General features: G+C 32.4%; 1 protein-coding gene and 1 long non-coding RNA gene across 4 annotated transcripts in view; one reads left to right on the top strand and one right to left on the bottom strand.

The window, feature by feature from the left end:
• The window catches only part of Kair1d (Kainate-type ionotropic glutamate receptor subunit 1D), a 396,680-nt gene that overhangs the window by 212,828 nt on the left and 166,052 nt on the right, over positions 1-17,800 (bottom strand). The window contains exon 1 of one of the 3 annotated variants that reach the window (XM_083099131.1): positions 15,498-16,011. The exons of the other annotated variants lie outside the window; for them this stretch is intronic. The gene's annotated coding sequence lies outside the window, so the exon portion shown is untranslated. Of the gene's footprint in view, positions 1-15,497; positions 16,012-17,800 lie in introns of those variants that run through there. 3 annotated transcript variants of the gene reach the window in all.
• LOC145971467 (uncharacterized) overlaps positions 1-17,800 on the top strand; it is a 107,882-nt gene that overhangs the window by 54,962 nt on the left and 35,120 nt on the right. The gene's annotated exons all lie outside the window — the stretch shown is intronic.

The raw sequence follows: 17,800 nt of genomic DNA, 5'->3' as shown, positions 1-17,800 counted from the left end.
TGGTGCAGAAAAAAAGGAAGAAAGAAATTAAATTTTAAATATAAAGCTTGCTTCTGTGGACCGAGTCGCTGGTGGTCGTCTCCTTTGACGAGGATGAAAAAGCCTCGGACGCGCCGCGTGTACCGGTTCTTTCCTCTGCATTCTGCATGCAAAACACTTTTTAATTAATCTGCGAAATATGCAGTTTAGAGCGACTGGCGGCATAGGACTCCGCCAGCGCGTCTAATGGTAATGGAATTCCAATTAGAGTTTGCATTCTTTATGGTCGAACGCGGAAACGAACGAACATTGGCCGATAGCGACGAGCATCAAAGCGTGCAACGAGCGGCTGTTACGCCCACATTTAATTAGCTCCTTGCTACGATATCGAACGGGTTGCACTTTCGGCGCGATGGTGACCGACACCGCAACCGGCTATGTTTATCGCGTTAATTACCGAAGTGATAAAGCGACAAAACGCCCGGCGAAAATACTCTTACTACATTTTGCCAATGTTACTATAAATATAGATATAATATTATATAATGCTACAACACAGACGTGTGTCGTTTTTCCTTTTGAAACGTAGAACTAGTTTTAAATAAAAATGAATATTTTTTATTTCCGTTTATTCCAATTTTTAATATTCAGTATTTTGGTATTTGTAATTAAAATGTCAAAATTTAATGTAAAATGTAAAATAAGTTTTTGTTACATATTTATAATTTAGTTGTTTATACTATATGTTTATAGTCAGAATGATGTTAATTAAAAAATCATATATGTATTTAATATAGCAATGGTCACAACATTTTTGCGAGAGAAAAAGAAAACAAAAATCCGCGTTCTCTTTACATTTTATCGCTTTCGTGGAACAGAAAAAAATTTTAATTTTATATTTAATGGTGCGGTCTGGTCCGGTCCGTACGCAAAGATCTCACGGAGCGTGATTCCATTCTACGAAAGCGTAATTACGACAGAGACGCGTATGATGTGATCCAGCATCGACAAATATTTGCTCAGTACATACTGCACAGAGGCGCGAAGGTCTCATCGTCTCGATCATCGCCGTTGCATTAAAATTTCAGAATCGGGCCGATGATTCGCAGCCAATATCAATAGTCGGCAGTTCGATTAATTTTCGATTAATTTAAGCATATGAATTATGTCGAATTTGCAGTGGGAGAGAGTGGCCGCTGTGTTTGTCGGTTCGGCGGCTTTCCAATTAGCACTCTACTGGAACAACATACTGCGTATATCGTACATGTTTTAAATATTTTAATTAAATTTGTTGCCAAGATATTTGATGTTAAATGAAAAATAAAATACAATTATAAACAGAGGATTTCTCTCTCATCGGGGGAAACTGCTTTTTTTTTTTTACACACATTCTCTCTACGTATGTACAATATTTATATATTATTTTCCGATTAAGCAATTAAATTGAAAAACATATCTTTTATGATTAAAATAAATATTAATCTCATCGGCATAAATTAAACATTAAACGAACAGATTGCATCAGCGATATGAACCAAAAGTACAATAGAGTTTAATGAGATGAAGGGATTTGTTACATCACAGTAGCAATGTGAATAATCGATCGCGCTTAACCGGCCATCGAAATCTCTCTTGGCGCAACGCAGTAGGACTGACCGATTGTGGAATTAAAGAATTAATCAAATAATTGGCTTTATATATTCGATGGCGTATTGAAAGTCATAACTAGTAGGAGTGGCACTCGTTTCTGATAAAGGAACGATCGAGGCCAGTTTATTTCGCAGCGTTTCGGTATTTGTTCGACATTTCGTTTCGCAATAACATCGGGGATGCCTCTTTGTCAAACGACGAAATTGCCTTGTCGTGAATGCCTTGTCGTAATTACGCACCGCGCACCGATGCACTTAACAACCCTTGTCACATTTCGCGAGCGTAATCGTTCATTTAATTCGATCGCGGCGTGACACGCGCATTGTCGAAAAACGCACCTGCCTGCATTTTTATTGATAGGAATATCGATGGGAAACTGAACATTACAGACCAAAACCAATATGCCGGTGCCAACCATAAATGCCCGTCCCATTTAACAGCATCAAAGTTTCAACTACCAGTTCCATGAAAAACATTCCATGAAGCTGTTTTTCACATCTGTGTAAAAGCACAATATTCTCTGTCAATAAATATTGCTTTAAAGTTTAACTATTGTCCTAAAATTTACACGTTTGTTCTAAACAAGTATCTAAAATCCTTTAAAATATATCAGTTTTCAATCACTGAAGATAAAAACAATGGAATTTTATTTTAAAAAAAAGTAATTAGAACGTTTTTACGGAGATATTTTCTCTATCTAAATTATTTTTACATATTATCACATTACATATCTAATGTAATAATTATTTTGATGAAACAATATAAAATAATCTTACGCTATAGCAGAAAATGAAGACTACAATTAATTTAGAGCCTACATAATCCTATTATATTTCCATATATTTCGTTCATCTCTCGTTTGTAACCGATATAATTTTCATTATTCAATCGATATTGAATAACACGAATAAAATCTTATTACCATGGTACGAAATAGATTCGTATACCACATTGCCCATTGTTGCTGTTACCATTAATGTCTCCCATGTGAATTTTATGTAAAAATATACTCAAAGTATATATATGTCGCAGTAATTATATGGAGTAATAAAAGTTTGCAGGCGCCACAGTCAGCAATGGAGTTACGATGATGCTCGCATAGATAAAATCTGCATCGTACCGCTTTATTTATCGAACCGTTTCGAAATGGACCAACATTAACGACGATAAATCGCGACGCGGTATCATGATGAATCATTATTATTTTATGACATTGCGATACCGTAAATTTTACTGTTGAGAAATCTTAATATATATTATATGTTCGCACGAATCATGTTTCTGTTCCCTGCAGTAATTACTCGTGATTAATTAATGGAATTTTTAAATTTCATTATCGGTAAAATGGATTTTCCAACCATTCAAACTCACTCCCGATATAGATAGTTATAGCGTCCGTTAACATTCTGTCATACATACATATCAATTAAAACATAGAATTTTATATCGCGAAGAATATATTATCAAACCAAAACATTTTACAAACGATTTTGAATACTTTAATTCCATATTTTTACGAAATAAAAAATTGTTTTTATTTTCAATTTCGTCTCTCGATTTTGTTTTCAACAATTACGATGTAGCCGGACATTTCCGGTCCAAAGAATAAATTTTGTATTTTTTTGCAATATCCGCGCGACATTTTAACGATTGGCTTCTGGTCAGGTGATACAGTAGACGCACCAGTCATAGTAACTCGAAATAGCTAAAGTCGCGAAACGGCCGAATAGTTTCACGTTTTTTCGTTTCAGTTACGTGCCGCACAATTCCTGCGGTCTCATAAATCTCTCTCGCTCTACGTCGGCAATACGGCGCCCTGTGTAATCGTCCATTACGTACTAGACTCTCGTCGAACGACGATGCTTCCTCCATTTGTTCTCCCTACGAAAGTATATCGAGTGTATCACCAGGAGAGCATCCTCGTTTCTTCGTTTCTGAGTCCATTCGGTTAAAAGATAGAAAATGAACGAGGATAAAAAGCAGCGGGCGCGTATGTCGCATCTTTCTTTCTTTTCATGGAAAATAGGGAAGAGGCGCACATTGTAAATCTGCGACAGTACATAGTAATCTGTGATAGTACTTCGTCTCCATTAGAATCTTCTTCATGTTACTGAGTTTGTGTTATTCGCGAATATATTAAAGAATGTGTTTTTTATTCATGAAAAAAATGCTTTTCTTATAAATATTTTATTTGAAAACAATGGATTAATTTTAGACTCTTATACTTTCAATATTTTAAAAATTGAAGATATAGAGATGCGAAATCATTTACACTTTATCGAAATATTTTGTGCGTGATTATTTAAATCTTTATTATATGTTTTGTACATTTATAATATATATATATATATATATATATATATATATATATATATTTTTTGTACATATATTATTATAATATATATTATTATTATATTATATATTATTAATATATTATATTAATATATTATATATTATATATATTATTATATTATATATTATTAATATATATTATTAGAATATATATTATAATATAATACATACATTTATTAGGCAATCTCGATTTAGGCAAAGAATTTTTAAATAAATATTTCAAATTATAAATATCAAGTTTTAAAAGATATTATATAAATTATAAATCTCAAGTTTTAAAAAATTTACATTGTGATTCTATACATCAAATAAACTATATAAGAAAAAAATCATTTTCTATTGTCTAAACTTTTACACATATATATGTTTTTTGGGGTAATTATATCATCTTTTACTAATTTTATGATCTAATTAAGAAATATTTGTTTTGTAAGAATTAATTCGGCTGAACAAAGACAGAAGCAGGATAAAGGAGAATTGGTAGATTCAGTCCACTTCAAAGAGCATCTTATCTTCTCAGGGCGTTTTAGCAAACATAATATCAGTGAATATGATCTCGCGTGGGAGCAACACAAGTTTGAAGGACCGTTGAAAGTTCTAAAAATTTAATCCACTGGGCCAGGAGAGCGACAGTGGAACGAAGAATACCGGGACTACATTAATTAGATCCACAATTACGGTAATGGGAGAGTTCGTGCGTTGCAATTATCGTAACACCGCGAAGGCAGTTAATTAAGAGAAATTCAATTAAGCTCTTTCAGCCACGCGAACGAGCGAGCTAAAGCGCGAGCGGACACGCGCATTCGCAGCGAATGAGAGGCGCGAGTTTGTCGGGCACGAAGCTGATTTTTCCGCGAGAAAATTCGTTTCTCTCCCTTTTTTTTCGTAACTTCTATCGTCCTATGCGGAATCGTTAATTCCGCGCCGATTCGATTGACATGTAGCTTGTCCAACGCGGATTTTTTTTCGTCATTGCAGTGAAGAAACGAAAAATGACGACCGGAAAAATGCACAGTTTCGCGATGATTTTTGCCGAATATTTTGCTGAAGCAGACGACTCGATGTCGAAGAAATCGTAAAGAAGCCGAAAGAAGTTTATTTGTTCTTCTTTCGTTCAAGAATTGAAAGAAGACGTTTTACCGATAATGATTCTTTCTTCCAACGTGTTTAATTGGAAAAATCATGACATTATTCCAACTTGCCGATTTAAATTACATTATAACAATTGCAATGCAAATGTAATTTTATGTAATTTAAGGTACAGTTTAAACTATTGCTATGAATGAACGAAAATGTTTTATTAAGTACAATGGCATAATTCCATTTTTCACTGTTTCTAGATTTGAAATATGAAAAATAAAAAATAGAGAGATAGACACATAATGCAAAAACACACGCTTTTAATAGGTCAGACAGACGCTAATTAAGCAGTCATCATTATAAAGTTATGTAAACACTGATTATTTTTTTAATTCTACTATTTTTCTAAAATATTATATTATCATATTATATTACTTACAAAATTATTATAATTATATTATTTCTAAAAGAGAGAGAGTAAAAGATAAAAATATATAATGTGCTAATTTTTTTTTAATTATTACGTATTTAAGGAAGAAAATGAAATTAATTTTTGTTCTATTTATAATCAAAATCTATTTTTTTTAATTTTTTAATTTAACTTAAATATTACATTTTATGTTTTGAAATAATTCATTTCATTTCATGTTTTGAAATGAAGAAAAATCAAATATTTCAACGCAGTTAGAACAATTTTTTCTCTAAATAACCAAATAAACTGACGAGTTCGCGCAAACGTTTAACTAAGTTCATACAAAGCCACATGTTTATAGCAGTGTGACTGAATTTTCAGGTATCTCGAGGGACATTAAAACCACAACGATATATTTCTCTTGCTGAAACAATCGCTCGAAACAAACATAACAAATCGCCCATTTGTATGTATGTAATGAGGAATGTCATTCGCGACCAAACTATCGCGGAGTTGTTTCGCGTAACTAATTTTACCGTTTGCGAAAACACGAGCGTCAGCTTGCATTGGCATCGAAACGTTACTTTAGATGGCTAGGGATACTCCCACGAATAAATGTGAAACTCCGGTGACGTAAACGACTTGTTAATAGCGAGTGCGACTCGAAGCAACCACTATTCGTAATTCCATTCATATATTCGACAACAAGAAGCGATTGCCAATAAAAGATAAGCAGCTTACATACAAAACTGCTTTGTATGTACAGTCATAAATTCATAGATAATATGATCAACTTATCAAAGTATTGCCATTCAATCCAATATTCAAGGAAAAATCTTTCGATTTATTAAATCCTGTTCCTAACAAGATATCGAGCAAACTGAGTTTGTAAGTTTTACGTTATCGCGTTTGAATTATATAGAATTTCTCCAAAATAATTCTAATTTACTCTCATTAGTGTCCATTTTTTCCCATAGTTTCTTAATGTTTTCGAAAGTTTTGATGTACACTTGGGAGCTTGTTCTCCGAGAAATTCTCGCGGATTAACTTTCTAGCAGAAAATATTAAACACACCATGTCAAATCTTCAACATCCACAAAGAGAGTAAACATTCAACAGTGTTTTGCGAAAGCTAAAAAAGAAAATCTATTTCCCTCACAATTTTATCGTCGGAGTTTTCAAATTTGTTGAATTTTCCTATAAATTTTTCGCTCGATGTGTTTACCTTTTTTTTAAATCAAGATATATAGATTTTTATTACATTCATACAAACGAACTTAACGTCAACGGATTAATTAATTTCCCGCATCAAATGAAAATCGTTTTACACTGACAAGAAAGTGTAAACGTTGCCTCGTTGGACATATCTGTCTGGAGCAATGGTGATACTCGTGACAGACACAAACGTCTTGTTAACGTCAGGCATGACATGAAACGCGCGCGGCGGCGATATGCAACTTGACAAAGTCAGTTTGCAGAGATACGAGTGTAAAATACGGCCTTCCATTTGGACGCTGGCACAACACAAACATTGATTCGAGGACAGCTTTAAGTCCACGTTTATTCCCACCAAGCTTCTCTCAAGCGCTAAACTTTGTATTAATTTTATTATGACTTTGGAATATAAAATTTAATTAAGCGTGCAATTAACTGACTTAACGGTGCAACTAAAACTGCACAACATTATACTTATGCAAAATGCGCGAGTAAATTTCATCTAATAAAACGTTATGCTTGTTTTAAATAAAAAAGCCTGTTTTCCTCCACTAACTCTTAGAAACACATGTTCTTCATTTGCGAGTTCATGATAATGTGAATATCATTATTGGGAGAAAAGATAGGCATGAGACTTAAATGGCCCTTTAATATAAAGCGTGACGTGAAATAAATAGCGGTGCGATAGATGGGCGCCATTCCTAAAGAAGAAAAAGAAGAGATTCTTGGCGAACTTCGCTAGATGATCTGTTCAATGAACTGGTAAAATTAAATAGTAGATGGTAGAATATTAATTTTTCTAATGCACTTTTGAACTTTTGAAGTCAAGCTCCGCTTTTATCTTTCTCACCTACACTCTTCTTCTTTCTCTAAATGTCATTACATTGTACATACGAGTGTGTGTGTGTTGTGTGACACAGTATTGCATTATTTAATTCTCACAATATTAAGCGCATCAACTTTAATGCAAAAGTTTTAATTAACTGCTCTTTTATTATTTAATTCTAAACTTCACAAAAACTAACTTTACAATATAAAATAATATTGTACAGAAAGAAGATTGTAAGACTTGACATATAACACGTTTGAAATGCTCTCTAATATAAGAGTTGCGCGTTACATTGTTTCCAAAATTGAAAGCAATTATCGTAAAAAGAAAGAGAGAAATAAAAATGTAATAAAAAAATAAAATAATAAAAAGTAATAAAAAGCAATAAATTGCAATCTCTCATGATTACAGTATAATCCATTAAATATTTTTTGTATATTTTTTTAATCGTTTTTTATTTATTGCCTACAATATTTCCGTTATCACTAATATTGCACCAGCAATGCAACACTCTCATATGAATGACATCCTATTGTTTGATAATAAAATGTGGCAAAATACGTGAAACTGGATCTTTAATTGTCACGTATATCGTTTTGCTTCTTTTGTGCCAATTTCCGCGCAAATAGTCAATTTCGCTACATTGTATCCGACTGCGAGATGCGTTCTTAATCGTCCCAGAGCAAATATAATAGCGCGCAAAAGTTCGCAAGAGCATTAACACGTACGTTTAATGCTCTTGTATTAAGAAATGAAATCTGATCGCGGCTAAAATCCACCTCAGAGGATATCTCAATTGCACTCGTAACGAATGCATCTGCATTGACAAATTCCCATGTGCGAATTCGAAATAAAATACTACATATATTGTGAAATATGACAGATTTAGCAATATTCTTTACAGAATAAATTCAAAATAAACAACCGATTACATAAAATACAACCGATTACAGAATTAAAATTACAGTAGAATTTCACGCGTTTACTATGTCCGATCGATTAAACGAAGGCTATCCACCGAAGCAAAAATAAAAAACAAATCGGATATAATAAATCGCGCTAAATAACGAGATCTTTATTTGAATTGAGAAATAAATTGAAACCGCTGTGGAGCAATATATTTTCATTTAATGTATTTTCATGTATTTTCAACATGATACAATGATTGGTCCAACTATTTTTCGGCGAATTCTAGCATTGATCAAACTTTTAATTCCGTTAATGAACTACGTACGACTGAAACGCATCGTATAGGGATACTAATCCATTAGCACAATCCATCTCTACACGAGTAATTCACGTCGACAATACTGAAGCTATGATGCGACGCACAAGTTAAATTCCAAGTTGGCAGTCTTAGCTCGCCGTAGGAGCGAATCGGTTCGTCTCCGCAGCTAATTAATTCAAAGTTAATTGATGCCCATCCTGCACCTCCATCTACAGACCGGATGCAAATATCGAATTATCGGACTGAGGATATAGGAGGCACGAGGCATTTTCGCGAGAATTCGTTAACGATAAATGCCATCAGTTATCGGTCGAAATAAATGTGATTTCTGACATTTTTGTACCTTGGCAATGAAATATAGGTGTTATATCGAAAAAATTGATCCATTATAGCCATTGTGTCGTTTCCGTGTCAAAAAATTTGCACTGTAAAGTAATTTTACATTTACGTAATAAATTGTATAGAAAATAGTGAAATTGTTGTGTAAGATGGAATATAATAGGCAAAAGTGTCATATGCGTCAAGAAGAAAATAAGAGTAGATATGTTAATATTTAGATACTTTTGTTTTGTGATGATAAAACTTTTATTATAGAGGAACATGTCACTTCATATTTTTAATTTGTATTGATTGTATCGTGAAAATTTCACACATACATATACACATATAATTTTAGGAATTAAGATTATTTTGTAATTTCATTATATTATCTTTTTTCAACTTTTATACAATTTAAAATAAAAGTAAAATTATTGAATTATGCATAAGCATGTATATATATTATGTGTGTTGTGTGTGTATATATGTATGTTGTAGCACATAATAGCACACATATAAGTTATTTATTTATATTAAAATATATTTATATATTATTATATATCACATTTTTCTTATTTATCCACAAATCATGAAGCCAAACCATCCTATGGAACATAAATTATTTCGATAAATTATTTCGACACTTGTTGATCGTAGGGTAAATAGATATTTGCTTTGCTAATATATTTTAATTGATTATATGAATTATCGAATGGTAATCATTGGAAAATTATGTCGATCACACACATTCACTAAAAATGATCCTAATAATCATAATACACAAAAAGAAAAAAAACTTGATGCAATATATGTTCGAATGTTTTTTTCTGAATTAAATGATAAACATATATATATATATAGAAATAATATTTTTCTGAGCATCTTCTTTGTTTAACTTAATTGAAATTTTAAATATGCATAGAGCGAAATTTGAAAAATTTATTAATATACTATAGCAGAGAAATAATTAAACGAAGTAAAGTTATGATTAAAAAACTCGAGATGAACAAACAATAAAAAAAAGCAAAACAATAAAAGAAGATAAAAAATATTGAGATCACAAGAAAATATTGAGATTCCAGAAAATTTTTCTAAGAGAAATCAACCAAAAATCAATTATTATTGCATTCAATGGGATGTTTTGCAGTTAAAAAATAACAACAGTCAGATTCCAGAAAGACTTTATACATTCCGAAATATTTGATATTATGATTATATACGTATGTGTACGCACAATTAAAAATTCCTACATTTTGTATCAAAAATGCACACAAACATGCAGTAGCATTCTTTAAAAACTACAATAATAGAAAACTAATTACTTATTCAAAAATCAAGACTCTTGAGAGAGAGAGAGAGAGAGAGAGAGAGAGAGAGAGAGAGAGAGAGATCTGCATGTAAGATATTAGTTTATTATAGATAATATTTTATTTGTTCGATTTTTTATTTTATGTTCTTAATCAAAACAAAAATATTGTTTAATTAAAAGTATTGTAAAAGTAAATTTTATTTACATACTTCAAAATTTAAATTTAATTTTATTCTTCAAATAAAATAATTGGATTTAATATATGCAATAATAATCCATTTATTGAAATTAACTTAATATACAAGGAATAATATATTCGACATACATTTATTTTATACTACACATTTAAATATTCTATAATCATGAAATGTGATTTGCGGTAGGAATCGAATATGATAGAAATTATTTTGATATTTAAGAAAATAATTAATTTCTCAAAATTAAATTCGAACATGTATTGCATCGGTTTTTTTTATTTTTATATTTTTATTTTTTATTTAATAAAATTTATTTAATAATCAATTGAAATTTGGAATTCAAGAAATATTTGGTATAAGTTTTTTTTTATTTTCTACTGCATTAATTTTTAAACTTCGTGTTTTGTATATATGGTGTTTTGTATATATAGCGTACTAATGTTTACATTTGGTTTTTGTTATCATATAGCGCGCTACTCGGTCATTGATCGTTGTCAATGGCACAGCGAGACTCGAACGAGAAGGTAATAGAATCATAATGCCCCATAGTATCTTTTAACAAATGCTATAGATTTACAATTACTGATTATTACAATTACTGATATTACTAATAACAATTCCTAAGCATGTTGAAGCGTCCATTATTTATTGAGGTTATTTATTTTGTGCGATTTATTCATTGAATAATAGTTACATAACAATAGTTAGAAACAATAGAAATAATAATAATAATCAGAAACAATAGAAAATAACAATCACAAATTATTACGATATTTAAAATAGCCATTTTTTTAACATGTTTGAATATATTTCGCATTTTTCGATATAATTTTTCCGTCATTTTCTTAAATCAAAGCACAGATTAATATATAAATCATCGGATCAAAGAATTAATAGATAATAGATAGCTGTGACACATCGTGTATTAATATTACAATTATTTCTTGAATTTTTTACATTTAAAACGTATTAAGCATATTAAATATCAATTATTATAAATATTAAATTTCAATTATATATGTATGCATTCGAACGATCCACCGCATCTTAATTAGTTATCAACTCGATTCACATATTATATAATGTTATTAATATTCATTTTTTAATTTTTAGATTTTTCAATTTAACAAAGTTAATCATATATCTCGCGAATACGGAATGGATTGATCACAATTGAAAAACGTCGTGAGGCATTTAATCAACAAACACAGTTATATATGTAGTACATATTTTAATATTTATCAATATCATGTGTACTATATGCAATATAAATATATGCAGTTATGTATCGTTGTAATTTATCAAAATATGATTTATCATGTGAATATCAAATAATCGTGAATAATCAAATTTAAACATATTGTCAAATATTTTGTAGTTCGCGAATTATCTTCAATTTTACTTGTATATTTATTTACTTACATTTAATACAAAATAATGAAATGATAAAAAATAATAATAAAGATATCATACATTAGTAATGGAGGCAATATTGTTACAAGAAATGTTTGAATTTGATCTTATAATTTGCGAGTGTCTAAGATAGTTATTTTGTCCTGATAATATAATAAAATGTATATCACGTATACCATTAATGTTCGGGAGTGCCGTGTAAAATATCGCGTGATCCTATTTTTTCGATTAGTATGTGATCGTAATTAATTGTATTTTCGCGAGAGAGAAAGCAAAGTGTGAACAAAAAGAGAAGATGAAGCCTAGGGAGGCATCAGGCGATGGCAACCATGGATAACCACAATTTATAATTTACTTTATTTATTATTTGTGACATTAATTTCTAGTTTATTTTCGCGGTCGATATTTATTACATATTAATGTGTAATATATATGTAAAATATTTTAAATTTTATATTAAAATATTTAAAACATTTAGTAAGGTATTTTCAATAACGAATATGAATATTTTTGCATAGATAAAAAAGATATAAGAAATATTTTTTTTAATTTATAACTATTTAGAATAATTAAATTAGAAATAAATTTTTATTTATAACGTATTTTACAAAAGGAAATTTTGCTTTTTGAATGTTATGTCTATTTAAAAAGAATATATAAATAAAAAAATTTAATTGTACGCAATAATTATTTCTTAAAATATTAATTATTTTGGACATCACTTTATAATTTAAATTTATTATTTACATGTTGCAGATCAATATTGTGTATGACTGCGCTGTTGCACATTGTATTGATGAGTCCTGAATTATTTTTTATTTTATGTCAAATTTTTTTCACAGCTTTTTATAGTTTTACATATATATTTTTTATAGTTTTACATGTATGTTACTTCTGCAATTCTACTTAATATATTAACAAATTTTTAATTTGTAATGAACACTCCAAACTTCAAAGAGATTTGCTTAGTCACATTTGTATGTGTGTGTTGATTTTAAAAAATTATTTATGTCGATGTGAAAAATTCATGATTCGCAACTGCTTAAATATTTTACGAGATTTTACTGCCACGCTTTCGTGTTTCATCAAAAGTGGAAACAAATGAAAAAAAAAAACGAGATCTTTCTGACGAATCTGCAAAACTTTAGACATTTGATTAAAAAAATCTCGAATAGTAAATCGAATAAAAATCGAATAGTAAAGAAAAAAATTTATCAAAGTAGTCTACGCGTACATTCGCGATTTTCCAAACCAAATACGCAGATAAAGGATAAAACTGGACGGCATTTTTAGGCTCATAGTCGGAGAAAATGGGATGACGAAACAATCGTTGTTTGAGAGCTCCAATTTGCGTTTAATAATTGCATTTGATTAATATTCATTGGAATGCAAAGCGGTGAGTCCAGCTACCGGATCGCTCGCACACTCGCGCGAAAGAAAATGGGAAGCGGCGAGCTGACATTTTCACGAACTTTCGGCATTGTCCTGTCGTTACCACGACTCGCCATGGACGGGGATAATAAATCGAAGGCAATAGCATCGAGTTCTCCCTGCGCGCTCTATACGCACAGATGATAATGGCTTCAGATTTGCGCGCGCGCCCACGCGAGATGCGACTTATTTATGCGAGAGGCTTCGAGTACACGTCGATCCACGTTATTCCGCACTCCTTCTCCGGCTTCTCTAAAGCTCTTGTCGTCACTCCCTCCGAGCGAAGAAAAAATATAGGACGATACGAGAGAGAGCGCGTTTCATCCTATGTAATACCACAGAGCGCGTTTCACGAGATTTGCATCAAATTCCGAAAGAAGTATATCCTATGATGAATTTAGCCACGATTTTTCCTCGACGAAAAATTACCTCGATGCGCTATCTTGCTTCGCAACTTTTGAATTTTCAACATTACGTATTCCGGCAACTAAGCCTCAGATTAAGACTCTGTTAAAATAAACTTTGATAGAAGTTTATCGAGGAGCAAGGTTTTGTTACTTGTTTATACCCCTGAGGCTTATTTCGCTCGAAGTTTTTAAAATTTACCATTAATAGCTTGATAATCACGTTCCAAACACAAAGCACGTTTATTAACAAACAGTTTATGGGAAAGCTTTTTAAAGGTTTGATAGGGGTTGATAGGGGTTTATATAAATTATATTAGATTGTTTGACAGGAAACATTCAAACATAAACGATTGCGTAATAATGTGCTTAATTTTAAGAAACTGCAATTATAACAAAGATGAATAAAAAAAGGGAAAAGATACTTGAAAGATATTTGAATAAAGTTCGATCTTTTAAAAAATATTCTCTGAAGCAGTATCTTATTTTTGAGAGTACAACTACAAGTACGTGGGCGTCAACATATAAGTCCAATGGGAATTGCAAATATGCCTCTGGAAAGCGAAGGTTATTTTCGGGATTGCAATTCTACGAAACAAAAGGAATTTACAATGAGCAAGATCCGTCCGGCGCCAAAGCTTGAATTGTGAATCGAAAACTTTCATCCCTCCTACGCCTCTAACATCTCACTCGCTTCTAAGACTAACTTTATTCGCGCATTCTTCTTGTCGATCCCCCTAGTTAATAGAAACACTACGAAGTAATCAGACTCGACAAAAGATATAAATATAAAAATTGTGTCGTAATTTTAAGAAATTAACAAATTTGCGTTTTTTAAGAAATCGATTGCTTCTATCTTTCTTAGCCAGTAAAAAATGATACAGAAAATTTCGCAAACGTGATAGAATATTGTACAAATAAAGTCAAAATAATCTAGCACTTTTTTAAAACGAGCATTTTATATAATTTTATATTTTATACTTTATGAATCAATTAACTTGAAAATTAACAATACGTAACAGATCTCATATATCACATTTCAAAGTAAATAAAAAAGTTGCAGAAATATAAAAAGATTCTGATGCTTAAAGTTAAAATGTATATTCTCAGCCTGAAGCTTTAGCGCCGAACGAATATTATTTATTGTAAATATATAATAAAATATATCAGACATAATGATTTTTATAATATATGATTAGAAAAGAATTTTTTTAGTTTTTAAAACTTTGCTGTATTAATTGCCAGAAAATGAATTCATATTATAGTTTTTATTTGATTTAAAAGTCAGTAGAAAGACCACATAATAAGTCAGACACAATGCACGCGCCTAAATACAGACAGATAAATGAGCGAAAACTGGGGGTGTTGCCAGATTTAAAAAAAAATATTACATATATTTTTTTTCTTTCTAAGAAGAACATTCTCCTAAATAATGAAAAAAACCATACAAGTTAGAAATGAAACTTCTCGGATGTGATAGAATAGAATATTGCGCTGTAATTTAATAAGGAGAATAAGCACTATCACACTTTTGTTGAAAAACGAAATTTCCTGTACCCTTCTGTTTTCTAATCAGTAGAAACATCGCGTTATGATTCACCGCAATTTCCTAAATGCAAATAGAATATCCCGCGAACATGAACAAACACACTCACACTTTTGAACAATAAGTCGCTGTACCTTTTTTGGTCGATCTCGATCCACGATCCGGAGGCTGTCACTACTCCTTTTCCCTCTCCCCTTCTCTTCTTTTCCCTTTCTCCCTTTCTCAAAGAAGAAGAAACTTCAAAGAAATCGTTCTCTCGCACCTTTTCCTTCAATATCGTTCCCAAATTGATTCAATGTCCCCGACATGAAAACGTCTCGTTATCCTTCCACTGATGATAAATTCTGAAGGGGCGGAATGTCACGGCTCGGGTATCCGGAAGTTAACGCGCGAAAGACGCAACCATCCGCGTGGCCTACGCTCCGCGGGGGCGGGTGCAACTCGACGTCGTCGGGTAAACGAGTACGCGAGTACGCAGTGATACGAAACGACGTGCGTCGCGACGCCACCGGCACTGGCGGTTGCGTACGTACTTGGCCGTGCGACGGCGGAGGGCGAACTGGACCGAGCGCCGGAGACTGCCTTTGGCCGCTGCGCTGCGTGTTCGGTCTGGTGGCGGCCGCTTTCGCCGGCGACGAGGACGGCCACCACGACGACGACGACGCCGACGCCGACGCCGCTCGCAGCAACCATGGCGCGACGCCGAAGCCGCCGGAGCGCCCTCATCTCTCCCACACCCCCTGCGACCTCGGCTCCTGCGTCGTTTCATCTCGCTTCAATCCCCTTCCTCCCCCCCCCGCCCCGTCCTTCATCGTCCTTCCCGACCACCCGGCAGAGCTACCCCCCACTATTCTATCGATCCTACGGGAGAGGCCCTCTGGTGCGTTCCATTTGCCTGGTTCGAGCGGAGACTGCAAATCGCGCTCGCGTAGATCGCCTGGACTGTCCAGAAAGCTGAGAAGGGTTGCAAGGGGAAGAGAGAAGACAGTTGTCGGCGGGTTTAACTCCTTTACCGAGCTCGTTCTTCGAGGCGCGAGAAACTGGACTGTTAATGGATCGGCGTCTCTCGTGTTTATCGACGAGAATAAACTTGCAAGGAGCTTATGTGGCAAACAAATACGTTGGAAGTGAATTAAGCATTAATATTGCCAACGTTATCCTTGATAACCTAATGGAATATACAGAAGATATACCAAATTTGAATCAAAATAACAATCCTGATTAATAGGATGAAATGTCTCCGTAACATCTGATGCAACATGGTGTTTTTTTTTCAAACGGAAAGAAAATAAAATACTGCAACGCAAAAACATTCCTATCGCTTCGAATATATGTCACGAGATTTTGAAAGGAACAATTCGAAGGAAATAAAGACTTTTCTTCTATTGTCGAAAAATTGTTTGAAAATTATGTTTGTAAAAATATAACAATGTTTGCCAAGTTTGAATTGAAACACATGTGACGCATCGTAAAGATCACGGGAAACACAGCTGTCTGATTTAAAATTTTTATCGAAATGTCCTGTATCTCTTGCTATACGGAAATATTGGAGCAGCTAGAACGGATACATCTCGGGCGCACCCACATGTGTGAAGGAAAGCGAAAGTAGCTCTTAGAATTCACTTCCTTTGTGTCATAACGGATTTTCCGATTATATGCTTATAGGAGAATTACAGAATCTGAGCAATTCACTCTCGTATATATATAATGTGACGCGCACTTACCAATAACATACTTGCGGAAGAACCCTAAACGCGATATGTATATCGATCATCATATTCGCAGCGTGCATTAATGCTGTACGTGGTTGCCTGATTTCCATTACGCATTTGCATTAAATCTTCGGTCCCTGCGTTAAACAAATTAATTTAGAATTAGGCCATATTTAATGTTAAGCATGGTACTTTAGTACAAAAGAATGAATGTAGAGAAATTAATTAAAAAATCATAATTCCGAAAATCATGTAGGCTGAATGTAGAATATAATCACCATTTTGCAGTTAAGTTTATATAATTAAGGGAAATGTGTGAATATTTTCATTATGCCAAATTGTATACAATATATATCACTATAATTTGCCGGAGCTTGATGAATAAATAATTCATATCGCGGTATAACTGATTTTTTAATTCCGACCACTTTACAGTGCATGTATTTTAATTAAAACATTGCGACAATTACTAGATAAATTGATAATACGATACACGAAAATCTCTTCATGACAAAGAAAAATGTTAAAATATATTGCTACAGCGAGAAGTACAAAAACAACTGAAGGTGTAAAAACTAAAACAAGTATATATAAGAAAAACGTGAATTTTTTTCTCGAATATTATTTTTAACGAGCATTTAATATTAAGTTTTTCACGGTAAAGTAAAATCTAGAATATATTGTTATAGTTGAAAGAAATTCCGAGCTTAGCAAAAGAATAAAAA

Source organism: Camponotus vicinus, unplaced genomic scaffold (genome assembly GCF_025532165.1).
Source record: "Camponotus vicinus isolate PSW18456_S1 unplaced genomic scaffold, iyCamVici1.0 SCAF_5, whole genome shotgun sequence".
Classification (NCBI taxonomy): domain Eukaryota; kingdom Metazoa; phylum Arthropoda; class Insecta; order Hymenoptera; family Formicidae; genus Camponotus; species Camponotus vicinus.
This window is presented reverse-complemented; position numbering and strand designations above follow the sequence as displayed.